This window comes from Saccopteryx bilineata, chromosome 2 (genome assembly GCF_036850765.1).
Source record: "Saccopteryx bilineata isolate mSacBil1 chromosome 2, mSacBil1_pri_phased_curated, whole genome shotgun sequence".
Taxonomy (NCBI): Eukaryota; Metazoa; Chordata; class Mammalia; order Chiroptera; family Emballonuridae; genus Saccopteryx; species Saccopteryx bilineata.
The window spans coordinates 102496003-102523147 of NC_089491.1; the positions used below are offsets into that span (position 1 = coordinate 102496003).

Sequence of the window (27145 nt, forward strand, 5' to 3'; positions counted from 1 at the left end):
CTGCCTGTCTCTGGTGTTCTGCAGGAATACTTGTTATGGGAATCACAAAGGAAAAACCGAGAGAGAAAAATAGAAAACACAGCTCTCAATCACACACACACACACACACACACACACACACACTATGTCCCAAGAGCCTTACACTTCTCTTGTTATACAGGTTGTTCTTGGGTTACAGAGAAGATAGGTTCTGTATGTTGGTTACATTTGTATGTAAGTTGTAACACTTAAATTTACCTATTAAAATGCAACTTACACAGGTTTGTCTTAACATAGTATTCATTTTTACCTTTCTGTGTATATAGATACTTAAACATGTTCAAATACAACCTTGAACGATCTTGGATGATGCAGAAATGATAGACTTATTGGAGAGGATGAGTCTCGTGTTAGAGAGTCAGGGTTTGGTTCTGCTGCTGAATTAGTTTCGTGAAGTAGGCATCAAGGGAGGTTGTACAGAGCTTTTTTTTCTCATCATAAATGGCCCTGTAGCATCTCAGGCCTTCAGTAACTGCACGGTAAACTTTGGTGAACCTCTCTGTATCAGGATCTTGCTCCTCTAACTTTGCCATTCTTGCTTCAATGATATGAAAAACATCAGCTAACTCTTTTGTAGAAAATATTTTCGGTTCTGGAGTTTCTAGGTCCCTGTTTTCTTACCTAAATGCTATCATCTGCTGCCCTAGTTTCATAAGGTCTTCGTGGGTTAGTTCTTTGTCATGGGAGTTGGGTGACTCTATGATGTCATTTTCACTGATGTCCACCTGCAGTTGATTACCAATAGCCTTTATGGTGCTCCATTCATAAGCACGAGTTGTACGTAAGTCAGATGTTTGTAACTTGGGGACGCACTGTTCTTGCCTTGTTTACAAAAGCAGGCAAATGTTTTACTGTTTGTTGTACTTTTTAGTGGAAAAGATACCGTGGGAAGCAGAACAGCTGTGTTGGCCTCTCCCATATGGGGCAAGGTCCAGTTGCTGTGGCAGGGAGTGTGGTTGCTGTGTGGGTGCCCCAGAGGCGCCCGTGGGGCTGGCTGGGGGTACAGACTCTTCTCTCTTGTGCTCGGCTCCGGGGGAGCCTGCTGGGGCCATGTGCACTTAGCCAGGGTTACTACATCCACCCGGTCACCACAGAGGTGCGTCCTGGCAGGGTTTCTCCACGAGATCCAGCGGTCCTGGGTAGGAGAGTGGACCAGACAAAGGGCTTCAGCGGGACCACAGTGTGTGGGTGCTGATGGGAACCATGTGCTGTCAGGGAAGGAACCTCTAAACTCTCTGGTCTTGGGTCCCTGGGATGCTAAGTTGAAGTAAGTTGAAAGTAAGTTGAAAGTTCTTACTTTCTCTGAAGAAACCTGAGCACTTGAGAGGCTAGCCATGTGGGTACCACAGTGGGTGGTCCAGGGCTCCAATCCTAATGTGTGGGGGATGGGCCTTCATATGGTCATCGGTTTCCATAGCCACTGGGTTCTGCAGCTGGGGCTTCAGACTTGACAACAGAAATGAGAGTCCCTGCCGTGGCCTATTGGGACTCCCAGCCCCAGGACCATGGACCTGGTGACGTGTGCAGGCTGCAGGATCTGAGGTACCGTGTGACATGGCAGGAGTGTCTGGGACAAGCCATGCTACCCTGGGGAAAGGGCAGGGCCTTGGAGCAGGTGGGGACAGCCTAGGGCAGTGGTAGTCAACCTGGTCCCTACCGCCCACTAGTGAGAGTTCCAGCTTTCATGGTGGGCGGTAGCGGAGCAACCAAAGTATAAATAAAAAGATAGATTTAACTATAGTAAGTTGTTTTATAAAGATTTATTCTGCCAAACAGCAAAAATCCGACATTAAAGTACTTGGTAAGTAATTATTATTATATGCTTTAACTTGCTGTAACTCTGCTTTATAAATTTTATAAAGTAAAGTTACTTCCCTACTTTATAAATCACCATTATTGTGGAACCGGTGGACGGTTAGAAAATTTTACTACTAACAGGGATACAAAAGTGGGTGGTAGGTATAAAAAGGTTGACTACTCCTGGCCTAGGGCAAGAACACTGAGTCGGAAGGTGGAGGAGGACCCGGATGGTGCGACACGATGATTGAGCATGTTTTTGTGGTCTGGGTAACAGGGAGGCCTTCCTGCCTTCTTGGCAAACTGATCGTGAAGGACACATGCTCCCACCTGGTCGAATTCCAGTGCACTCGTGTGTCCCGGGGCTTCTGTGACAAGATAGCACAAATGGGAGGCTTAGAGCAACGGAAAGTTCTGCTCATCTGAGTTCTGGAGGCCAGAAGTCCAAAATCAGGGTGTGGACAGGGCTGTGCTTTCTCTGAAGGCTTCGGGACACCTGGCTCCTGGTGTCCCTTGGTCTGTGACTGTATCACTCCAGTCTCTGCTCTGTGGTCATATGGCCTTTTTCTTTGAGTCTCTGTGTCTCATAAGACACTTGTCATTGGATTTAGGGCCCACTTGGATGACCCGAGATGATCGATCTCTTCCTGAGTAAACAATCTTAAGTTAATTACACCTGCAAAGGCACCTTTTCCAAATCCCACCATGTCCACGGCCCCGGGCAGACACACTTTGCAACCTGCTGTTTGTTGTACACGAGAGGCAGGGGAGCAGTCCGGGGGAAGTTCAGCGGGCAGGGGCACGCACCTCACCAGGATATAGCCCAGCAAAGCTTTATCTGCAGGAAGGTGGACACGATGGCTGTTTCTGGTGCTCGTGGGAAGTTAAAGAAAGAGCCCAGTGGAAACTTGCTGCTTTGTAAAATTATTTGGTGTTGACTCAGAGGGGAAACAGGAAAGGGCCTTCTATCTTGTTATGTGAGCTGTTATCTCTGTGGGTGGGGCCTTTTCTTTTGGGGGTGTTCCTGCAGAAATGCTGGTTGACTCTCCAGTGTGAAAAGGAAGTCAGATGTGCTTATGAACTTTCCTTTATTTTAATGGAATTTTTATTGTTTAGAAAACGGAGGAAGAGAACCAAGAGGAGCAGCCCCGTGCCCCAGGTGTGTGCCCCGACGGCTGTTTCTCAGGTCCTCCGTGCACTTCGGGTACACACACGTGTGCATGCACGCTCCTGAGAGTGTGCACAGCACAGCTCGACTTCTGCAGTGCCACGGGCTCACATGGATTTGGGTGTTTCTGTCTGCCAGGAGGTTTATAGAACTGTTCTCTTTAAGTCGGAACTGGTTTTTAGCCAAAGGATAACATTCACCCCTGACTTCCTCGCCTCTCGCTTGTCTAAGATAACGGGCGGGTGATATAGTTCTTTCTGCTGCTGTGAGGCTACATGTTTGCCTTGGGGTCAGCTGTGTGTACCAGCCAGACACTGGGCGCTGTGTCCCCAGTCGCTGGCATATGTGGCTTTTCATCAGAACACTCCATGGGGTGCCGTGTGCTCACGGGCGCCTTCTTCCCACAGTAAGCTCTCCTCCGACACCTGGGCTGGGTGGCTTCTTGGAAGCCGTGTCCCTGATTGTTAGGGTTCTACCGGGAAAGAGCAACCATGTGTATGTGCGTGTGTAGAGGGCATTTTATTTTAAGAAATTTGCTCACATGACAGGAAGTCGGCAAGTCCAAAATCTGCAGGGCAGGCTGACCCCTGAAGGGCAGAGGGACCCAGGCCACCTGGAGACTTCCTGTCTGCTGATATACATGTGAATGTCATTCAGAAACACCATCACAGTAGCCTTGAAAGTGATGTTTGACCACATGTCTGGGCACATGGCCTAGCCAAGATGACAGGTAAAGTTCACCAGTGTGCTGATCAGTACGCCAAGTGCCTAGACCCCGCGGGCGCTAGGCTGCAGGGAAGCACGTGAGCTTGCTGGGCTGAGTGGGGATGGGTGTGTCCTGCTCCCAGCTCATCCGAGAGGCCACGGGGCCAGTGTCGGCATGGAGGAAGCCAGAGTTTCTTGCATTCAGAGGGTGCTTGGGAGGTGGCCGCAGCCTTGTGCCAGCTGACCCCACACGCTCTGGCCTGGGCCTCCTCAGGACAGCGGCTTCGTTCCTGTCACCTCTGACCCCACATCTAGGCCTGAGCAACCCCCCAGGTGCCTCTGGGACGATTCCTATTGTCCTACCTTCAGAAAACTCTTCGTTTCCTGACTTGAACATGCTGTATGTAGGTGTTTATGAATGGGAAGCCTACTGCTCTGCCTCCCCATTTTCTTTTTCCTGGAAAAAAATAAAAAAGAAACTTTGTTCAGTTCTGGTCTTGCCATCCTATTTCTGCCTTGGAGCCACCGACATTGGCCTCCTGTCTGCCTGGCCCGTGCTTATCGGGCGTCTTGGCCGTCCTGTTAACAGGGTGATAAATAATCACGGAGAAACAGAAGAAGTGTGCCCCAGTGCCCAGTGGGCTCGCCTCCCGTGTGCGTGGGTTTGGAAGTGAGGTTCTTGGGGTGGGGGTGGGGGGGTAAACGGGCAGAAGCAAGAGGAACACGGAGGTCCCGAAACAGAGAGGAAGATGGTTCTTTTCCATCAGGTGCGTTTGAGGAGAATGAGCATGTGCGTGTATGCATGCAGGAACATGTGCTTAAATGGGTGTGTGGGCTGGTCCCAGAGGCTGGCCAGCAGGGTGCTAGGGGGTGTCGGGGGACACCAGTGCCAGGGCTGCGACCCCGGGTAGACGTAGATTTTCTGGGCCTGGAGCTCAGTATGTCCCGTGCTTCCTGGCTGGCAGTTCTCAGTACTGTTGCTAGGAGCCTGGGAGTGCAGCCTGCCTTGCCGTCCAAATACTGGCACGGTGTGGGGTTCCACCTGCCCCAGGCCTCAGGCTTCCTGTGAGGCCTCAGGCTTCCTGTGAGGCCCTGGGTCTCATTCTTTCTAAGAAAAGCACAGCCTTCGGGACCTGTCTGAGTTTTTAGCTGCCCTGGTGTTCACCACCTGACCATCTGGTCCTGGCTCCTCCTGCAGGTGCTGGCGAGCCTCTGTGGGTACCCTGAGCCTGACTGGCAGAGGGGGTCAGTGGGAATGCCAGAGCGGCTTTGGGTGGTGGTCTAGCCCTGGAGAACGGCCCCTCTGATGAGGAGCACTGAGCTGTGCGGCAGCTCCCGGCCCGCCCCTCTCAGAAGTACCCCTAGAACTTCCTAGGGCAGCCCCGTCGGGCATCCAGGGCCTCCGCAGAGGTCTCCATGGAGACAGGACAAGAATGCTGGCTCAGCATTCATTATGGAGAGGTTTGGCCACGAGGAACTTGTGCAGGAAGTAGCAATTCTTTGACATCCCCTTTTCTTTGAAGAACATGCGTCTCTCAGGAAGAGGCTTGGGAAATGGCGGGTTGATCATTTTCCATGTTTTCGGCCCAGTCTTTGGCCAGGATGTTCTTCGAATCACAAAACTTGAGATAATGAAGCCTACACAGTTTAAGTGGCGCACATGTTCTCAAGCTTGGGTTCTGCCGGGAACTAGAGTGCCTTGTGGCCCGACCACGGGAATAAGGGGAGCTAGTGTTAACCGAGTTTACGGAGACTGCTTCCTTGGTCCTTTCATCTGTGTGTATGGGGGAATGTCATGAGACGCTAAGAACAGGGAGACATACAGGTTGGTTTGTATTTTATTTGTCTAGTACAGTGTTTGGATATTTTTTTTTTTTTTTTTTTTAGAGAGAGAGGGAGACGGGACGAACAGACAGGAAGGGACAGAGATGAGAAACATCAACTCATAGTTGTGGCACCTTGGTTGTTCATTGATTGCTTTCTCATATGTGCCTTGATGGGGGTGGGGTAGCTCCAGCCGAGCCAGTGACCATGAGCTTCAAGCCAGTGACCCTTGGGCCCAAGCCAGCAACCATGGCCTCATGTCTGTGTTCCCACGCTCCAGCCAGCAACCCTGTGCTCAAGCTGGTGAGCCCACGCTCAAGCCAGATGAGCCTGAGCACTCAGGCCAGAGACCTCGGGGTTTCGAACCTGGGTCTTCAGTATCCCAGTCCGACACTTCATCCACTGCAGCACTGCTGGTCAGGTTGTGATGTTCTTATTGGAGTTAGAATGCCAGTGATTTCTCGAGTCCACCAGCAACAGGAAGTTTAAACGAGGTTAACTCCTGCTGAAATGGTTGGGACGCACAGAGCAGGGTGCATGCGTCAGATCGTGTTTACCTGTGGTGTCTGTTGGTGCCAGGTGTCTAGAAGCTGCACTTGGCCTTTGGGCATCATTGGGGTTGGCAGCCAGTGGGGGCAGGTGGGATGAAGCTGATGCCTGTATGTCCACCAAGTGCTGAAATTTCTCTGGGTGAGCACATGGCCAGTGCAGTGCCGGGGATCCACACACTGCTGGGGTGTGACTCCCCTGCTCCGTGTGGCCCTCACGGAGAGGAGGAGGAAGCGTGCCCAAGCTTGTGTCACTGACCTATTGGCCCAGAGTCTCCGTAACCCTCTGTCTACATGGGTGTCTGTTTGAGTTCTGGTTGGCGCAAGTATGGTGAAGAATGCAAGCTGTTGCTTCTGACTGTGGATATCTTTTCCTGACGTGGTGATTGCCTCTTCTGGGAAGCGAAAGCACGCTTGTAGGAAAGCCCAGGAGATTGGACAGATTGGGTCCCACGGGCTCTCTTTTGTTCCTGGCCACAGTGTGAGCAAGCCCTGCCCTCTGTGTGACGATGCCCATGTGCAATGGGTACTCGGGGAGTATCTGGGGTGACTCACGCCCGACTGGATGGCAGTTTAGCTACAGAGTATGATCTCTATGCAGTTCAAGTCTTTAGTTTCTTGCTTTTAGAAGTCCACCTTACTGTTTTATTGTTATGCAAATGCAGTTTTGTAAATCTACTTTTCTGATGAATGAAAGTGTTTATTCTGGTAAAATATATGGAACATAAAATTAACCGTTTTCAGTGTCCTGTTTGGTGGCATCAGCCCCCTCTTGTTGCTCACAGCTGTCCCCAGCCTCCATCTTCAGTTTTCCACCATTCAGACTAGATCTCTGTTCCCATTGAACACAAACCCCCACGCCCTGTCCTAGCACCCACCATGCTGCTTGTGATATCGATGAATCTGACCACTAGGGACTCTATGTAAGTGGAGTCACACAGACTTTGTCCTTTTGTGATTAGCCAAAAGTAAAGACAGGTCTTTTTAAACACTGCAGTCCATGTGGTGTAGTTCTCTTACTCTTTTCTCCTTTATATTTACATTAATAGGCAGAAAGTGATTATTTGGGTGTGCCGTTCTGCGAGTTTTAGTACATGTGTAGGTCTGTGTAGCCACCTCCACAAATCAGGATACAGAACAGTCCCATCGCCCCAAATCTCTGTACTGTCCTGTCTGTTCATACCCTCCCCTCACCCTTCACCACACCCAGGGTGGGGCAAGACAGATTTATAGTCGTTTGCATGGGAAATAACACAGCAATTAATTAATAATAATACAAGAATAACCTCTGTGTTTTGTGTGCTCACAACTGAACCTATTTTGGCCCACCCTGTATCATGACTGGTCACTTTCTGTTCCTGGTATTGACATTTTCAGAAACGTCCCATAAGTGGAGTCAGACAGTGGGTAGTTGTTCGAGGATGACCTCTCAGTCTGCGCACCGCCTTCGAGGCTCAAGCTGTCGGTTCTTGTGGCTGCGTAGTATTTCACTGCATGCTTGAATAGAGCCGCCGTAGACATTCGTTCCAGTGCGGGCTCTTCTGTGAACACATGGTATCGCATCCTCGGGGCAGATACCCAGGAGTGGCGTTGCAGGGCCATGTGGTATGCTGGGTGTGTGCTTAACTTTATAAGAAACTGCCACAGCGCTCCCTGGAACGGCTGTCCCGTCGCGCATGGCCACCATCGATGTGGGAGTTCCGCTGGCTCCACGTTGCCACCTACACTTGATATTAATTAGGGTTTTTTTTTTAAAGCTATTCTCATGTGTGTACAGTGTCTCATTATGGTTTTAATTTGCATTTCCTAGTGGCTAATGATGTTCAATGTCTTCTCACATGCCATCTGTATGTCCACTTTGTTGAAAGACCTGCCCAAGTCTTTTTCTAGTATTTTAATTGGGTGGTGTATTTTTTACTGTTGAATTTTAATAGTTTTTCGTATGTCCTGAATACAAGTTCGTTCTAAGATTTTATTTATTGATTTTACAGAGACAGGAGGAGGAGGTAGAGTAAAAAGTATCAACTCATAGTTGCTTCACTTCAGTTCATTAATTGGTTTCTCATATGTGCCTGGACTGGGGAGGGTCAAGCTGAGCCAGTGACCCCTTGCTCAAGCCATGGACCCTGGACTCAAACCAGTGACCATGGGGTCATATCTATAATTCCACACTCAAGCCAGCAACCCCGGGCTCATGCTGGTGAGCCTGCACACAAGCCAGATGAGCCTGTGCCCAAGCTGGTGACCTTGGAGTTCTGTCCACTGACCACTGCCTGGTCAGGCTCTTTGAAAATTTCTTACAGAGTTTTTACATAAGCAATCATGTTGTCTGTTGAAAAGGCTGTTTCATTTCTTCCTTGCTAATCTATATTCCTTTTACAGCTCTCTCTTTCCTTACTCCTCAGCCAGGCCTCCGGTGCAGAAGCAGTGAGTGGAGACACCTGGCTTGTGCCTGCTTTAAGGGGATACCATTCAGTCCCCACCAATGCGGGTCACAGCAGCTGTGGATGTCCTCACCGACCTCCTTATCAGATGTGGGAGTTCCTTCTGTCCCTGTCTCAGTTTGCTGAGAGTTGTGGGGTTTTTTTTTTATGAGTAAATGCTGAATTTTTCAAATGCCTTTTCTACATAAATTGACACGCTCATGTGTTTTTCTTCTCCAGACTGTTCATGTGGATCACACGTATTGATTTTTTGCAAATTGCACATCTGCCTTGCATTCTGGGATAAACTCCATGTGGTTGTGGGGTACCCTTTGTTATATATCACAGGGTCCAATCTGCTGGTGTTTCACTGAAGGGTCCTTGCATCTGTGTTTAGGAGGCACGTTGGTCTTCGTGCGCTCTCCATCCGGCTTTGCTGTCAGCTGAAGCCGGTCACCTTGACGCCGGGAAACATTTTTTCCTCATCTGTTTTCTGGAGGATGGTGTGTAGAATTCTTACTTCTTAAGTGTTCAGTAGAATTTGCTGGTAAAACCATCCGGGCTTGCAGATACCTATTTCAGGAGGTGTTTAGTGATGAATTCAATTCTTTAACAACTGCAACATTGCTTAGGTTGTCTGTTTCTTCCTTATGAGTTTGGCAGTTGGGGGTTCTGAGAAATTGGATCATCCCCTCGAAGCTGTTGACTGTGCATAGAATTGTTTGCAGCGCTCCCTGACCCATGGGCGTTGTGGGGTCTGCAGTGGTTACAGTTCTCCCTCCGCCTTGGGAGTGGGAGCCGTCGGCACAGCCCAGGGCATCACCCCATCTTTCTAGGCTGGATTCCTGGGTTCACAAAGTGTCCCCAGGGAGTCACAAATGAGATGTGTTGGAGCAGCATTAAGGTTTGTAACCTGCTGGGGCAGCATTGGGTGCCCGAGCGTGAGAAGTTAATACGCGGCATCCCAATGACCTGCACGTCCTCACGGGCTTCCAGAAGTGTCCGGTTGCTGCCAGGAGCGGTTTTGCACGAGAGAATTCTTCCTCGAAGGGGTACAGAGAGTCTACCCCTCACCAGGTGTGTGTGTGGTGCTGAGTTAGTTATGTATCATCTGTTCCCAGTGCAGGTCCCAGGTCGGCTTACCTGGCGAGCCCTGGGTTAAGCAGAGATTGATAGGTGTTTGTGAGAGTAGGCAGTTTGTCCTTCTGTGTGATACATTGTCTTCCTTCACGGTGAACCCTAAAGTAGATGTTTGTAGAATGGCAGAAACTGTGGGTTCTGGTTCCTGTCTTTATCCCTGGTGTGGTAACAAAATAACTATAGGCGGTGTGGCTGTTAGACAATGCATATTTGTTCTCTCAGTCCTGGTGGCTGGGAATCCAGGATCAAGGTACATGACCGTCAGCTGGTGGCCCTATTCCAGGTCCCAGACTTCTCAGTGTGTCCTCATGAGGTGGGAGGGATGGCAGGTTCTCTGGGGGCACTTTTCTAAGGTATTAACCCCATTCCCATGGCCCCAGTCCTGTCCTCATCACCACCCAAAGGCCCCACCTCTAAACCCATCGCATGAGGGTCAGGGTTGCAGCACGTGAATCTGGGAGGGGGGCACAGACATCCAGACCGCAGCAGGTCCTGCTCTGATACTGTGGCATCTTCCCCTGGGAGGGGAAAGGGCACCGTTGCTTAGTAAGTGTTCAACCAAGGTTAATTTGGTTCTCTTTTAGTTAAAATAAAATTCTGTGTCACTCTGGGCTTTGGAATAGGGGAGGGATTTATGAGCAATAGAAGGAGATAGGTTTTTACAGAGGGTTTGCAGGTAGAGTGGGGCACAGTCCTGTGCGGACCTTAGGGCAATGGTGCCGCGTGGTGCTTCCCATGTGATTCTTCCCGCACGATTACAAGTTCTTTGCGTGATCAAGCCTGGTGAGTGCCCAGCCGCTTGGTTTGACTGCTACCTATCTCAAGGTCCCGTGGCAACCCAGCCTGTCCGTGTGCTGCCTGCCTGCGGCAGTCTGTGAGTTATATAACTGGTCAGGACACTTCAGGCCAGGTGTGGCGGCTTCTACACCAGGGGCTGGGACAGCTCAGGTGCCAGAAGGGTTGTTTCTAACCGTGGGGTGGGGAGGGGGTGAGCCCCCTGCAGTCATATCCTTGCAGCAATTGATAAGACTTGTGACCTTTCTGAATGTGATTGCTCCCTATTTTAGAAGTTGCGTGTATTTACTGTTGCAAGTGCAGAAAGGAGGGCAAGTCTAGTCAGCCTCTCCATCAGCGAGTTTGGGGTCACAGGCCGCGTGCCCTTCAGCACTGAATTCTAGCAACCAGATGCTGGTACAGGACCACAGGTCACCTGGATCTGAGCTGTCAGAAGACCAGCAGCCACGCCAGGGCCGGGGGGCAAGAGTACATGGAGTTGCTCACCCAGGAAGGGCTTTCTGTGGCCATGACCTCGTGTGGCCACCCAGAGGGAGGCAGGCGTGGGACATGGGCGGAGCCTGTTGGACGACTGAGATGAATCATTCAGTTTCTTTCTAGGAGATGGTTGATATTTTAGTCTCTGTCCTGGTTGCTTGTCACAGAGTAACAACAGCTTCCAGCCTGCTTTCTAGGGCTCAAGGCTTACACCCTAATGGTTACATAGTAATAAGAGGGCTTCTCTGAGTGGAGAAGTGTCCTTGCAAAAGGTTACAGTCATTAAGTGGATCTCACATTTGTCACTGTCACGAGAACCCAGCGAGGAATCCTTGTGGCTGGGCAGTGATCGTCCTCGGCTTCCCACAGGAACAGAAGTCGGCTGACTGACTGTGCTGGCCGTTGGGACTGCAAGCAGCAGTCCTGTGTGCTGTGGGGGCACTGACCACTCAGGTGTTGATTAGTCAACCCAATCGCAGGGCGAGGGTCCAGTTTGCTGTCTTTGAGGAGTTGTCATGTATGTGACTGGCTCAGGCCTCGAGGGAGGTGTGTCTTGAGCATGGCCTTGCAGGTGGAAGCAGTGCTCCCCACATGGCACTGTGCTCTGGGCAGAGGGGACCTCACGAGTCCCCTGGCGGCCTCTTGGCTGAGCATGGTCCTCGGGACTATATCCCACCTCCCATCTCTGAAGAACAGTCTGCGCGGGGCCAGACTCTGAGCAGATACCCATACCCCAGGAGGGTCTCATGCATGTGGAACCCTCAGGCTTCCTAGGGCAGAGTGAGCTTGGAAGAAGAGAAGGCCCTAGTCCCCCCCACTCCCCCCACATCCACCCAACGTTAGGGCTTCTGAGAAATGTGGGAGGAGCCTGGAAAGACTTCCAGATTGGCCGACAGAGAAGGCATTTCTCAGATCTGCATCGTCTCTGTGATTTTGTTTGAGTGAGGGGCATCCTCTTGTCATCATGTCAGCTAGCATTTTACATGTTGGGTCCCTTGGTGCATGCCTCAGGCAGCTGCAGGGGTTGCTGAGACACCACTGGGCCTCCTGCTGGACGGCGATGTCTGGGGACCTCAGGGCCACATGGCCTTGCTCCCAGAGCCTCAGTTCCCCCACTGTCTCTCTTCCCTTTGAAACACAGGACCCCTCTGGATACCACCTTACTCTCCATCACACTCTGCACTGTCACCTGGTCCCAGCCCCTCTCCTTCCAAATCTCAGAGCTCCCCCACTCCTCTTCCCTCCTGGACTTTGGAGTGAGTGGCCTTTGAATGGACAGTGAGAGTCTTTGGAGTGTGTCTGTCTCCCTAGAGCTCTGCAGGTTGTCATCATTGACAGTTGTGTCTATAGACATGCAAATGAGTTTTGTCCACGGGGGCTGGGGGGGGGTTGGGGGGGCTTGTTAACTGCCTCCCGTGGAAAAAGCCAGTAGTGTCAGTAGTGTGCCCGTGGGAAATTCATTTTAATATCCCTTTAGTCCATATATTTTTTAAATTGAGCTGAAAGTTCACGTAGCAGATTTAACCAGGTTACAGTGACAGTTTAGTAGCACTTACTATACACTCTCGGTATTGTGCAACCACCACCTCTGTCTAGTTCCAAGACATGGTCCTTACCCCAGAAGAAAACCCCTGTGTACTAGGCAAGTCACCCCCATTCTCTCCACCCTCGGATACACTTCTTGTCATTTTTTGGTTCTTTGACTTCTCTTTTGATGAGCTTGTAACCTCTCATTGGTTCCTCACAAATAATGAATTAAATAACAGTTTTAAACACATGGCCATTTTTTCAGTTGACCTTTTTTTTTTTTTTTATAATTTTATTTTTTTAATGGGGTGACATCAATAAATCAGGATACATATATTCAAAGATAACAAGTCCAGGTTATCTTGTCGTTCAATTATGTTACATACCCACCACCCAAAGTCAGATTGTCCTCCGTCACCCTCTATCTTGTTCTCTCTGTGCCCCTCCCCCTCCCCCTTTCCCTCACCCATTCCCCCCTCCCCCCCGTAACCACCACACTCTTATCAATGTCTCTTAGTTTCACTATTATGTCCCACCTACGTATGGAATAATACAGTTCCTGTTTTTTTCTGATTTACTTATTTCGCTTCGTATCATGTTATCAAGATCCCACCATTTTGCTGTAAATGTTCCGATGTCATCATTTCTTATGGCTGAGTAGTATTCCATAGTGTATATGTGCCACATCTTCTTTATCCAGTCATCTATTGATGGGCTTTTTGGTTGTTTCCATGTCCTGGCCATTGTGAACAATGCTGCAATAAACATGAGGCTGCATGTGTCTTTACGTATCAATGTTTCTGAGTTTTGGGGATATATACCCAGTAGAGGAATTGCTGGGTCATAAGGTAGTTCTATTTTCAGTTTTTTGAGGAACCACCATACTTTCTTCCATAATGGTTGTACTACTTTACATTCCCACCAACAGTGGATGAGGGTTCCTTTTTCTCCACAGCCTCTCCAACATTTGCTATTACCTGACTTGCTAATAACAGCTAATCGAACAGGTGTGAGGTGGTATCTCATTGCCGTTTTGATTTGCATTTCTCTAATAGCTAAAGAAGATGAGCATCTTTTCATATATCTGTTGGCCATTTGTATTTCTTCCTGGGAGAAGTGTCTATTCAAATCCTCTTCCCATTTTTTTATTGGATTGTTTGTTTGTTTGTTGTTGAGTTTTATGAGTTCTTTGTATATTTTGGATATTAAGCCCTTATCTGAGCTGTTGTTTGAAAATATCATTTCCCATTTAGTTGGCTTTCTGTTTATTTTGTTATCAGTTTCTCTTGCTGAGCAAAAACTTCTTAGTCTGATGTAGTCCCATTCATTAATTTTTGCCTTCACTTCTCTTGCCATTGGAGTCAAATTCATAAAATGCTCTTTAAAACCCAGGTCCATGAGTTGAGTACCTATGTCTTCTTCTATGTACTTAATTGTTTCAGGTCTTATGTTTAGATCTTTGATCCATTTTGAGTTAATTTTTGTACAGGGGGAGAGACTGTAGTCCAGTTTCATTCTTTTGCATGTGGCTTTCCAGTTTTCCCAGCACCATTTATTGAAGAGGCTTTCTTTTCTCCATTGTGTGTTGTTGGCCCCTTTATCAAAAATTATTTGACTATATATATGTGGTTTTATTTCTGGACTTTCTATTCTGTTCCATTGGTCTGAGTGTCTATTTTTCTGCCAATACCATGCTGTTTTGATTGTCGTGGCCCTATAATAGAGTTTGAAGTCAGGTATTGTTATGCCCCCAGCTTCATTCTTTTTCTTTAGGATTGCTTTGGCTATTCGGGGTTTTTTATAGTTCCATGTAAATCTGATGATTTTTTGCTCTATTTCTTTAAAAAATGTCATTGGAAGTTTGATGGGAATTGCATTAAATTTGTATATTGCTTTGGGTAATATAGCCATCTTGATTATATTTATTCTTCCTAGCCAAGAACAAGGTATATTCTTCCATCTCATTATATCTTTTTCAATTTCCCTTAACAATGGTTTATAGTTTTCATTATATAAGTCCTTTACATTCTTTGTTATGTTTATTCCTAAGTATTTTATTTTTTTTGTTGCAATCGTGAAGGGGATTATTCTTTTGAGTTCCTTCTCAGTTGTTTCATTGTTGGCATATAGAAAGGCTATTGACTTCTGTATGTTAATTTTGTATCCTGCGACCTTACTGTATTGGCTTATTGTTTCTAGTAGTCTTTTTGTGGATTCTTTGGGGTTTTCGATGTATAGGATCATATCATCTGCAAAAAGTGATACCTTTACTTCTTCTTTTCCGATATGGATGCCTTTTATTTCTTTGTCTTGTCTGATTGCTCTGGCTAGAACCTCTAGTACCACATTAAATAAGAGTGGAGAGAGTGGACAACCCTGTCTTGTTCCTGATTTAAGGGGGAAAGCCTTCAGTTTAGTGCCATTTAATATGATGTTAGCTGATGGTTTATCATATATGGCCTTTATCATGTTGAGATATTTTCCTTCTATACCCATTTTGTTGAGAGTCTTAAACATAAAATTGTGTTGTATTTTATCGAAAGCCTTTTCTGCATCTATTGATAAGATCATGTGGTTTTTGTTCTTTGTTTTGTTGATATGGTGTATTACATTAACCGTTTTACGTATGTTGAACCATCCTTGAGATTCTGGGATGAATCCCACTTGATCATGATGTATTATTTTTTTAATATGTTGTTGTATTCGATTTGCTAGTATTTTGTTTAGTATTTGAGCATCTGTATTCATTAGAGATATTGGTCTGTAGTTTTCTTTTTTTGTGCCATCCTTGCCTGATTTTGGTATGAGGGTTATGTTGGCCTCATAAAATGTGTTTGGAAGTATTGCTTCTTCTTCAATTTTTTGGAAGACTTTGAGTAGAATAGGAACCAAGTCTTCTTTGAATGTTTGATAAAATTCGCTGGTATAGCCGTCAGGGCCTGGACTTTTATTTTTGGGGAGGTTTTTAATGGTTTTTTCTATTTCTTCTCTACTGATAGGTCTGTTTAGGCTTTCTGCTTCTTCTTGACTCAGTCTAGGAAGGTTGTATTTTTCTAGGAATTTATCCATTTCTTCTAGGTTGTTGAATTTAGTGGCATAAAGTTTTTCATAGTATTCTACAATAATTCTTTGTATACCTACGGTGTCCGTGGTGATTTCCCCTCTTTCATTTTGGATTTTGTTTATATGAGTTCTTTCTCTTTTTTCCTTGGTAAGTCTTGCCAAGGGTTTGTCAATTTTGTTGATCTTTTCAAAGAACCAGCTCCTTGTTCTATTAATTTTTTCTATAGTTTTTCTGTTCTCTAATTCATTTATTTCTGCTCTGATTTTTATTATCTCCTTTCTTCGGCTGGTTTTGGGTTGTCTTTGTTCTTCTTTTTCTAGTTCCTTAAGGTGGGAAGTTAAGTGGTTCACTTGGGCTCTCTCTTGTTTGTTCATATATGCCTGAAGTGATATGAACTTCCCTCTTATCACTGCTTTTGCTGCATCCCAGACATTCTGATATGTCGTATTGTCATTTTCATTAGTCTGTATATATCTTTTGATCTCTGCACTTATTTCTTCTTTGACCCATTCATTTTTTAAAAGTATGTTGTTTAGTTTCCATATTTTTGTGGGATTTTTTTCCTCTTTTTTGCAGTTGAATTCTAGTTTCAAGGCTTTATGATCAGAAAATATGCTTGGTACAACTTCAATTTTTCTGAATTTGCTGATGTTGTTTTTGTGGCCCAACATATGGTCAATTCTTGAGAATGATCCATGTACACTGGAGAAGAATGTATACTCAGTCACTTTGGGATGAAATGTCCTGTAGATGTCTATCATATCCAGGTGCTCTAGTGTTTTGTTTAAGGCCACTATGTCTTTGTTGATTCTCTGTTTGGATGACCGATCTAGAGCCGTCAGCGGTGTATTGAGGTCTCCAAGTATGATTGTATTTTTGTCAGTTTTTGTTTTAAGATCAATAAGTAGCTGTCTTATATATTTTGGTGCTCCTTGGTTTGGTGCATATATATTAAGAATTGTTATGTCTTCTTGATTCAGTGTCCCCTTAGCCATTATGAAATGGCCATTTTTATCTCTGAGTACTTTTCCTGTCTTGTAGTCAGCATTATCCGATATGAGTATTGCTACACCTGCTTTTTTTTGGATGTTATTTGCTTGGAGTATTGTTTTCCAGCCTTTCACTTTGAATTTGTTTTTATCCTTGTTACTTAGATGAGTTTCCTGTAGGCAGCATACAGTTGGATTTTCTTTTTTAATCCATTCTGCTACTCTGTGCCTTTTTATTGGTGAGTTTAATCTGTTTACATTTAGTGTAATTATTGATACTTGTGAGTTCCCTATTGCCACTTTATATCTTGCTTTCTGTTAGTTTTGTGTCTTGTTTGATCCTTCTCTTTCGTTTTTCTATCTTTTGTTTTTATTTGGTTGTATTCCATACATCTTTCCTCTGTTGCTATCTTTTTTATCTCATGTGCTTCTGTGGTGGTTTTTTCAATGGTGGTTACCTTTGAGTAATGAAAAGGGTCCCTACCCTGTTCATTGTAGCGAACTATTTTGTGAGTACTTTTGCACTCCATCGTCCTTTGCTACTGTTAATCTCCATCTTCTCCCTCTCTTTCTTTTTGTTGTTGTCACAGTTTAAATTTGGTTTTATTGTGTTCTTCTTGGAGCTTTTACTTGTGGCTCTGTTTTTTTTTGTTCTTTGTATCTGATTGGAGAACCCCCTTTAGTAATTCCTGGAGTGGGGGTTTTCTGATGATAAATTCCCTCATCTTTTCTGTATCTGTGAATGTTTTTATTTCTCCTTCGTATTTGAAGGATAGCTTTGATGGGTATAGTATTCGTGGCTGAAAGTTCCTCTCTTTCAGGACTTTAAATATTGGGGTCCACTCTCTTCTAGCTTGTAGAGTTTCTGCTGAGAAATCTGATGATAATCTAATGGGCCTTCCTTTATATGTTGTATTCTTCTTTTCTCTGGCTGCCTTGAGAATTTTTTCTTTGCTGTTTGTTTGTGTCAATTTCATTATGATATGCCTTGGAGTAGGTTTGTTGGGGTTAAGAGAACTCGGAGTTCTGTTTGCTTCTTGAACTTGAGGCTTTAGTTCTTTCCACAGGCTTGGGAAGTTCTCATCTATTATTTGTTTGAGTATGTTCTCCATTCCATTTTCTCTCTCTTCTCCCTCTGATATACCTATTATTCTTATGTTATTCTTTTTGATGGAGTCAGATAATTCTTGTAGGGCTATCTCATTTTTTTTAATTTTTGAGTCTCTTTCTTCTTCTCTCTGTTGTGCCTCAAGTTGCTTGTCTTCTATTTCACTAATCCTCTCTTCTATCTGACCTGTTCTATTAGCTAAGCTTGTTATTTCGTTTTTTTAAGCTCGTGAATTGAGTTTTTCATCTCTGTTTGATTTGTTTTTATAGTTTCAATTTCCTTGGACATATATTCTTTGTGTTCATTGAGTTGTTTTCTGAGCTCCCTAAATTGCCTTTCTGTGTTTTCTTGTATATCTCGGAGGATTTTTAGTATTTCTATCTTGAATTCTCTGTCATTTAGCTCCAAGGTTTCCAATATATTAAATTTTTTCTCCATAGATTTTTCCTCATCTAGCTGTGTTACCTCTCTTTCTTTTGTATCCATGATATTCGATTTTCTCTTCCTTAATGGCATCTGAGGGTGGTTTTGTTGATAGTATTAATGAGATTTAATAAAGAATAAAAAGTTAAAAAAAAATAACAATAAAAAAAATAAAAAATCGAAAAGAGTTTTTTTAAAAAAAAATTAATAATGAAATAAAGAAAAATAAAATAAAAATTAAAAAAAAGGAAATTATTCCCCCCCTCCTTTTTTCCTCTCCTCTCCTCTCCTCTCCCCTCTTTTTTGAGAAAATCTTGTGGTGGACTGTGAATTATAACAAACAATGCCTGTGATGGAGGGCCTGAATTGGGGAAAAGTAATAAAGGGGCAAAAAAAAAGAAAAAAAAAAAGGAAAGAAAAAAGAAAAAAAAAGAGCGTATGGACCCACAAAAAGCAAATAAGGAAAAAATTTGGGTCAAGAATGAAATGATTTGCTTTTAGGTGTTGGTTGTCTAAGAGTTATGATGAGAGGAATAAGAGGAAAACGGAAAAATGGGGGGACAAATTAAAAAATTACTATTGTATTTAGTGGAACAAGAACTAGATAATATGGAGAGCCAGGGATGAGAGCACTGCTAGTGAGTTAAAAAGGTGAAGTAAACCCCCCAAAATGCCACAAACATAGGTTTGAGTCCCAGATAAGATAATTTGTTTGTTATTGAGGTTTGAATGAGAGGAGATGTAAAGGAGAAAAGAAGAAACTAATATAGAGGGAGAAAAGAAAGAGAGAGAAAAAAAGAGGTAACCACTAAAAGAAGAAAAAAGAAAGGAGAGAGAGAGAGAGAGTTAAGGGTTTTGGAGTGCAACCCTCATAGAGAGAAAGGAAGAGAAGAGAAAAGATAATGGGAGATGTAACACTTATGGGTAGTGTAGTTCAAGGAGAGGAGAGAGTAAGACTGGTAGAGAGTTAATCAGCCAAATTGGAGGAGGAAAAAAAAGTATCAAGAATGAAGATAAGAGAAACAAACGAACAAATATAATAAAATGGGATAGGTTATAAAGTCTGCAGATTATTCTTGATTTTGAGAGGTTATCTTCTTGCTTTTTCTTTTCTCTCCCTCTTCCTGGTCGGTGACTCTGTACCCCGGGTTCTGCCCCTTTGGCACGCTCAGGTAGAGGTTTGCAGTTGATAAGTCTCTATGGCAATGTCATGTATTGTGCTTTAGTCTCGTTGGCAGTCAAAGCTCAATAGCATTTATAGGCTCCGACAGTGAGAGAGTCCGTGTTCCTGGAGCCTTTCTCCTAGTCTTTCCTTCCTTAATTAGTAGCCTGATAATCCAGCTATGGGGTTGCTGCTGCCTCTGCCTGGATAGTAAGAGGTTCAAAGAGCTGGCAACTCCCCACTCTATTTCCACTCAGCACAGGGCTCTGGGTAAGGCTCAGTCAGTCAGAGCTGCTAGCATAATCAGGCGGGCTTTCTGCCCACTCAAAGACCTCTGGCTCTGCCACTCTGTCAGGTAACACAAGCGGGCGCCCACTTCCGGGGCGCTTGGAGGAAACTCTCACTCACTGTCTGCGACCAGGATATCCGGCCAGCAGTCTCACGCTCTGAGTGAAACCCCCAACCGCAGGGAAAAGTTGTAGCGTTGGAATTGAGTCTCACTCCGTCCCCGTGCGCGGCTTTTGCAAGGCGCTGGGGCGGCTCGAGATTCCGCTTTGGCCCACACAAAGGCCCCTGACTCAGCCCCTCTGTGCGATAACCCGGGCGCGCACTGCCGAGGCACTCAGAGGAATCGCTCACTCCTTATCTGCGCGCGCAAACCAGGATATGAGGCCGGCCGCGGTTCCCTCTGAGTGAAACACCCTCCAGCACGGAAAATCTCCACTGTTGGAATTGAGTCTCGCTCCGTCCCTGTGCGCGGCTTTTGCAAGGCGCTGGGGCGGCTCGAGATTCCGCTTTGGCCCACACAAAGGCCCCTGACTCTGCCCCTCTGTGCGATAACACGGGCGCGCACTGCCGAGGCACTCGGAGGAATCGCTCACTCCTTATCTGCGTGCGCAAACCAGGATATGAGGCCGGCCGCGGTTCCCTCTGAGTGAAACACCCTCCAGCACGGAAAATCTCCACCGTTGGAATTAGTTCTTGCTCCCTCCCGTGCGTGGCTTTCCCAGGAAGAAATTCTCGCCCACTAACTGCGCACCGACCAGGAGACCGGGTAAAATGGCCGCTCCGCTTGTCTTTCTTTGTTTGGGTTTGGCGCGAGTGTTAGCTTGTATTGCCCGGGTTGCCACAGGATCAGATTTTCCTCGGCTTGGATCTCTGTGCCACAGCCTGGTTCAGCCGTTTGTGCTGCGGCGGCCTGGATCTATTCACCCCCTTTGCCCGCCTCAGTTTCTATATTCACAGTTACCAGAGAAAGCCGCCCTGTTTAGGTTAGTGAGGAAGGAGGAGCATTTCTTACTCCCTATTTCCTTCGGGGTTTGGTTATATATTTAGCCAATTTTTCACTCAATCATACCTTTGGGTGTATTGTGAAACATCTGGAAGCTCCAAGTATAGGTTTTTCTGTTTCTGGTTGAAGATCTTGTTGAGTTTTGGGGGAGATTTATCGGTATCGCTTCCTACCCCGCCATTACTCTGACGTCATCTCCAGTTGACCTGACTGCTGTCTCACTCTTTTCTGGACTCCCAGCCCTCCTGCTGGACAGTGCCGGCTTGTCCTCCGTGGGAGGCAGTGGGCTGACTTTCTTTGTAGAGTGGGAAGCTGGCCCCGGAAGGCGGGGTGAGCCCTTCATACATGGATGCCCTCAGTTGTGTTCATGCCAGAATGGGGGTTACGTTGAAAACAGGTCATCTTCTGGGCTGGCACTCTGGGCTCTGAGTAATGCCCATGTGTGTGCAGCTGTGGAGAGGGCTTAGTGCCAAGGACAGAAATACATTGAATAAAGACAGAAATCCCATTCAATTTGCAGCAAACAGACTTATGTTATAGTGGTCAGCGTCGGGTCAGCAGGGAGCAGGCCCCTCACTCACACGACAAGCTCCGTCCCCATGGTGATAACCTGGACTGAGCCTGCCCTGCCCCAGAGGGTTTAGGACCCCCCACCTGGCACCTGAAGAGGGAGGTGTGATTTTGCTTCAAGCCTCCACTTTGTGAAGATTGACCAGCCTGAGCCCTGGTCAGTCTCCTACTGACTAGCATGGGGCCCGCAGCTATGAACCCTACCCCTCAGTGACCCTGGCTTTTCCCACTCCCATTGCCGTGCAAGGGAGGGTTCCTCCCTGCCCTCCAAGGCCAGCAGCAACAAAGAGGTGGTTGTGACCTTGAGCTGAAAGAGAAAGGTCAAGAGTAGATCACAGAAAGCTCCCAGGAGGCCCTATTGGACAGAGACGAACTGTTGTCTGTGAAGGGGACTGGGAGATTTGCAGAGAGATGGCTGGTGTGAGCTTCTCAGGAAACTCCACTCAGACCAGGCTGGTGGTGCTTCTGCATCTGGCTGTGGACAGCTCCCCTCACTGGCTCGTAGTTTTGAGTGATAGGCATTCGTTGTTTCCTGTAGACGGGTATTTGGGGGGCATTTGTTACTCCTTCAAATTTAATACATTTCATCTTCTTACAAATAAGTCTGTTTTGTAAAAAAACAACAACAGGACTTTTGTATCACATAGGCATCCACAAAGAAAAAGCAACCCTACATCTCATCAGCTGCTTGTTGCTGCTAACAGTGTTGTTATAGGGAAAAGCATGGGGACCCCTCCCCTGAGGGCCCCGCCATCTGCGGAAACCCACTATTTGTGTTTTCCTGTTGTAAATAATATGGGCTAACGAGCCTAATTTCTGTGAGTCATCACTACACCGTATTGATATTTGGAGTGAAGTTAATGAGACGTCCCAACCTCTGTGCCTCTGAGAAGTCAGGTTTCACTGTTTGAAGGTGATGGCTCTGCAGAGGGTGTCTTAGATGGCTTGTCAGAGATGTCAGCTCCTCACTCTGTAGTCTGGGTCTCAGTGAGGCCCATGAGTGGCCCTTTCTAACCCAAACCAAGTTTAGTCAGCTGCTTGAAAAGCACTTTGTTCGAATGCAATTTGTCCTTCTCTTAAATCTAATCCGTTAGTTCATCTGTTACTGCAGTGGTCTGCAAACCGCGGCTCGCGAGCCTCATGCGGCTCTTTGGCCCCTTGAGTGCGGGCGCAAAGGCCAGCTTAGGAGTACCCTAATTAAGTTAATAACAATGTACCTACCTATAGAGTTTAAGTTTAAAAAATTTGGCTCTCAAAAGAAATTTCAGCTGTTGTACTGTTGATATTTGGTTCTGTTGACTAATGAGTTTGCCGACCACTGTTTACTGTATTAGTTGATGCCCGGCTACCTCATACTCCAGGGTCGTGGATGCTCAGGACACCATGATTCCTCTCCATATGCTGCCTTCTGGGGTAGGAGGAAACTTGGACGGATGGATGCAGTTTTCAGAGGTTTACTTTGATGGTGCCTCCTGTGCTGATGTGACCCCTGCAGGGTAGTGGATGTCACCTCTGCCTCTCTGGTTGGCTGATGGGTGACTCAGAACTACAGCGGTCGGCTCACGGCCCTGTATGCAGAGACTCATCCCCACAGTGTGGTCCTTTATGTACCCCTGTTTATTCCGTCCTCTCTCTGGGGGCATTCGTACTATCAAGCGTCTGTAGGGATGAGCACTTCTGTGTGACCGTGGGATTAGCCAACACGTGGAGGGTCAGGCACATAGGAAGGTGCAGGTGAGGACCCTGGTGGGGAGTGGGATAAAAGAGCGGGGAGGAGGGGGTTGTTGATCAGAGGATGTGCCCAAGCCCAGCCTTTCTTTAAGGGCATGGTGGGCTCAGCCTGGCGCTGGGTCCAGGGGTCCTGGGGAAGGAGGGAAGCTGCATCAGAGTTTGAGTAACTAGCGTTCTGTTCTGATGGATCTGTGGGACGTATCGTTCAGCTCATCGCTGAGGAGGCCAGGGAGGATCTCACAGGTGGGTCTGTGTCTGGTCTTACCCTAGGTGAGCAGGGGGCCAGGGTCCTTGGTAGTCGCAGTCACATGCAGCGAGCCTTTCCTGGAACGCAGGAACTGGTACATCCTACTGCTGTGCGCAGGACCAGATGCAGGCAAGGCTGCTCAGCAGATCTGCGGGGAGAGGAGGCACAAGCCCGCAGGTCTGCCCTGGGGGTCGACTTGTCACTGCCCTGGGTGGTCCTCATGCTCAGCCACCTCGGTCCTGAATGAAACCTCAGCTGGACAGCCCTGGCCAGGCCTCGTCCATGGGGCCCTCGCTGCTTAGGGCCCCCCTGCTAGGGCCCCCACTTCTAGGGGAGGTCACATTTGAGCTGGGCTCTGACAGATGGGAAGGACTGACTGCACACAGGAGCCATTCTGGGGGCAGTTGGGGACCCCTGAAAGGTTGTGCAGGAGCTGCTGTTTGGGGTGCTGGGGTGCTGGTTGCCTCCCCACCCAGGTCAGGGGTCTGTGGAAGCAAGGAAGCGGCCCTGGCAAAGGGCTTCCTCAGCTTGAAGTTCCCACTTCTCTGGGGCCCTGAGCCAAGCAGGGTTTAATGGACCCGTCCTGCTCTTAGGTCATTAAAACCCTCACGAATTCCAGTACATTTGTGGTTTCGTTCTGTTCTTTTTTCTCTTTGACCCCGCTCCTCCCCCTCTTCCGCTTCTGATGTTGACTTTTAAGTCCCCATTTGTTTTAAAAGTGAAGTGTTGTTGAAATACTAAGTTCGACCACCAGCATTTTCCTGCTACATGACACTGAATTAGGGACCAATGTGGAAGCTCTGTATGAAAAGTTCGTTCTGTTCTCTGGCCTTGCTGGGGAGGTCTGGTCCCTCCCGACTCACTCCCGCCCCAGGAGCTCATACTTAGCATTCATGCGTCACAGCGACTGGACCTAGGAGGGGGTGCAGATGTAATCAGGGTGCAGACCACGCCCTCTGCTCCCAGTTCATGCAGATGCAGCCCCTGGTCTTAACCTGGCCAGTGAGCTCCACACAATGACTTGGCTTGTTAAGTGGCTGAGCCATTTCGTCTTGGGGCTGCGGAGGGTAGGGAGAGACTGGGTAAGGGCGTCTGGCTCACAGTTTGCCTGGCTGATGATACCCTTTTCCCACTCTGTCTCAGACTCTGCCGTCACCAGATGTACAAAGGGGCCACATTCGTGACACTGGTCGTCAGGTATGGGCTGCGCCTGCCAGTGGCGTGTGGGTCTTGAGAACTGGCTGCTGAGCATGTCTTGTGGGTCGAGCCCTTAGGCTCCATACCCTGCAGCTAACTGCTGTACCCTACAGAGGAGGTCAGACTTAAGCTGGAGCCCCCAGGTGTCCTCTGAAGCCTGGAGGCACGTCTTGAGCTTCCGTGGAGTTCACGTGCTCTGTCTGCGCCAGAAGAGAAGAGGGCTGTGGAGGGAGCAGTCTCTCTGGGTTGGGAGCTGGCAGCCTGAGAATCTGCATCCAGAGAGAGCAAGGGAGTGGGCAGGGCCTCCTGGTGGTGACTGGCAGGGAGGAGGATGGAGGAAGTGTCAGTGAGGGGTTGCCGGTGGGCGTGTGCCTGTGGGTCACGCCCAGAGCTGGGAGGGGCCATGGCGACTCAGACTGCAGCCCCATGCAGCCAGTTTCCGGGGACCTGGATTAAGGCTTGTGCAGACGTGCCTACACTAGAAGGAGTTCCCAGGAGGCACTTTTGTTTTCGGTGTGTAGGATATTTAAGCGACTGCCTCCTCCCCCAGAAAGTCCGTCATGTGGCTGAACTGTTTTGAGGGAGAGGGCATTTACTGTTTGTTTGGTCCAGGATCCCTGGCCCTGGGAGCACCCCCACCTTTCTGTGTTCAGAGTTCCCAATGGTTCTGTCTTTCACGATATATAATGTGCTTACAAAAGGCAATGTAAAATGAAATGCTTGTTAAGAAGATTAAAATATCTTCTAGAACTCTCCCTGAAGGGGAAAACCAATGCACTCACGGAATCACCTTTTTTGCTGCGTGAAGTAGTTCTTCGGGAAGTGTTTGTCGCTGGGTTCTTTGTGGGGATAGAGCAGTTTTGTGTTTCCGTGGCCACTGTGGGCATTTGGGGTCCTGGGGACACTGCCTGAACTAAGGATGGATTCTGTAAGCAGCTGACTGCTTCGGTTGAGTGTCCTCCTGTGAGAGCAGGAGCCCGGTGGTCAGGGAGGCCTGGCCTCGTGCCGTGGTATAGTTGGGATGCTGGGGGTGCACAATATAAGGCCACCGCCTGCCGGGAGCTTTCCTGATGCACAAAACAGGGAGGGGCCGCGAGAGGCTCTGTGGTCTCCTAGGGTAGGGTTCCACGTGGATGTCTGTCTTACCTGTGACTTTTTCTCTCAGACCCAAACTTAAAGCCCGGACACGCTTATGCTGAGAACGAGAGAATGAGCACTCCTGTGAGTGCAGGGTTATGGTGCTGCCTGGTCTTCAACGCCCAAGGCTTCATCTTACCCAGTGTGCCCCTGCATACTGCCTCCATGATGGGGCACACCAGTGTGAAGCAGGAGCCCATCCATGGGTAGCACGCTTTATTTTTAGCAAGTGGCCAGAGGTGGATTTAACGGTGGGTGCACTAGGCGTGGGCCCTGGGCCCTGACTTCTGAAGGACCCCGCAAACCCCCAACTTCACACTTTTTTCTAATGTAAGAGGTCCAACATTTCTTCTGCACCTGGGGCCTCAACCAACCTTAATCTGCTTCTGCAAGTGGCCTTCAGTGGCTTGCAGAGCTGAGACTAGGATGACAAGATCACTGGAAGGGCCCTGGGAAAGGAGTTAATTAATTACTCCTGCTTGTGTCAACAGGCCTGATGCAGCCCTGTAGGTCGTCACCCGGACAGCCCCCAGGACCACCCCCACGCCCCCCCCCGACGGGGCCAGGGTCCTGTGGGCATGGCTCTGACCAGTGGTGTGTGTCCTGAGCTGGTAGTCTGTGGAGACTGGTGAGGGGCACTGAAAGTTCATGATTCACTGATGTGAAAAAATACGCACAGTAATTTTAGTGCCCCGGTCTATGCAAGGTAAGGAGCCAGGCATCCTCTCAAGGTCTTCAGTCCGGATTATGTTACAGGTGCAGCAGGTCCCTGAGGAGGAGGCGGGTTGTCCAAAAGCTTCTGTGGCCAGACAGGGAGGCTGAAGCACCGTCCAGCCACCCAGCAGCTGGCCCCGGTCAGTCCCTCATGACAGATAACTACTCCTGCTGAAGACAGGGCTCCAAGGAGCCAGGACCCAGGCAGGCAGTGGGCTGCCATCCAGGACCTCTGGCCACAGCAGTCGCTCAACTCTGACCTTGCTGGGTTCATTTATAGTGATTGGAAGCCACACCTGGACCTGCACTGGCCTCACGTGGCGATGCCACACACGGTAGCAGTGGGTACATACTTTACACGCATCCTGTCCAGTGCCGTGGCTGCCACCACCCATGGATGGGCTGGTCAGAGCCTGGAGGCTCGTCCAGTGTGAACGCAGAGGAGGCAGGACGCCAAGGCCAGACTCGGGACTGTGGAGCAGCCATTTATGACTCTGTTACTTAGCGTCAGAGCGACCGAGCTTTGGATTTGTATTGGGTTAAATAAAATGTGATATCAGGACTTCTCCTTTGTTTCTACTCTGAGCATGACATCCAGGAACACAGGTGCGGCCCGCCTGCTGTGTCTGTTGGAAGCGCCGGGCTGGGTGGTTCGGTGGCTCCCGCTGCATTAGAGCTCCCCTTCCCTGCGGGCCCTGCCCTGGGTGGAAGCCACTGATTATTAACAGGCACGCCGAGTTTGAGAGCACCTTCAACCCGTGGCGAGGGCTCTTGCTTTTGCATTCCGCAGATGGTCACTAGACTACTGGGCCTCACAGAGACATGGGTGCCCTGTTTAGATGGGTTTCTCCTGCGTGCGCAGGGAACCCCACTTTCTGTGAATGGCTCTGCATTCTCCAGGTGTCTGTCTCCCCGTTTTCTGTGCACGAGACATGTGTGCATGCTTAGCTTGACCTTCCCCTTCAGCCGTGTCCTGCTGTGGTGGTGGACAGAGCGTGTCCCTGGGGGAGGAGGCCCCACCCATTATCCCTCTGCTGGCCAGTGACGACGTGCAGTGCCTTCCTCTGGG

General features: G+C 48.0%; 1 protein-coding gene across 6 annotated transcripts in view; it reads left to right on the forward strand.

The window, feature by feature from the left end:
• Positions 1-27145, forward strand: part of SEMA4D (semaphorin 4D) — a 112378-nt gene that overhangs the window by 13670 nt on the left and 71563 nt on the right. Inside the window, exon 1 of one of the 6 annotated variants that reach the window (XM_066257529.1) lies at positions 1047-1135. The exons of the other annotated variants lie outside the window; for them this stretch is intronic. The gene's annotated coding sequence lies outside the window, so the exon portion shown is untranslated. Of the gene's footprint in view, positions 1-1046; positions 1136-27145 lie in introns of those variants that run through there. 6 annotated transcript variants of the gene reach the window in all.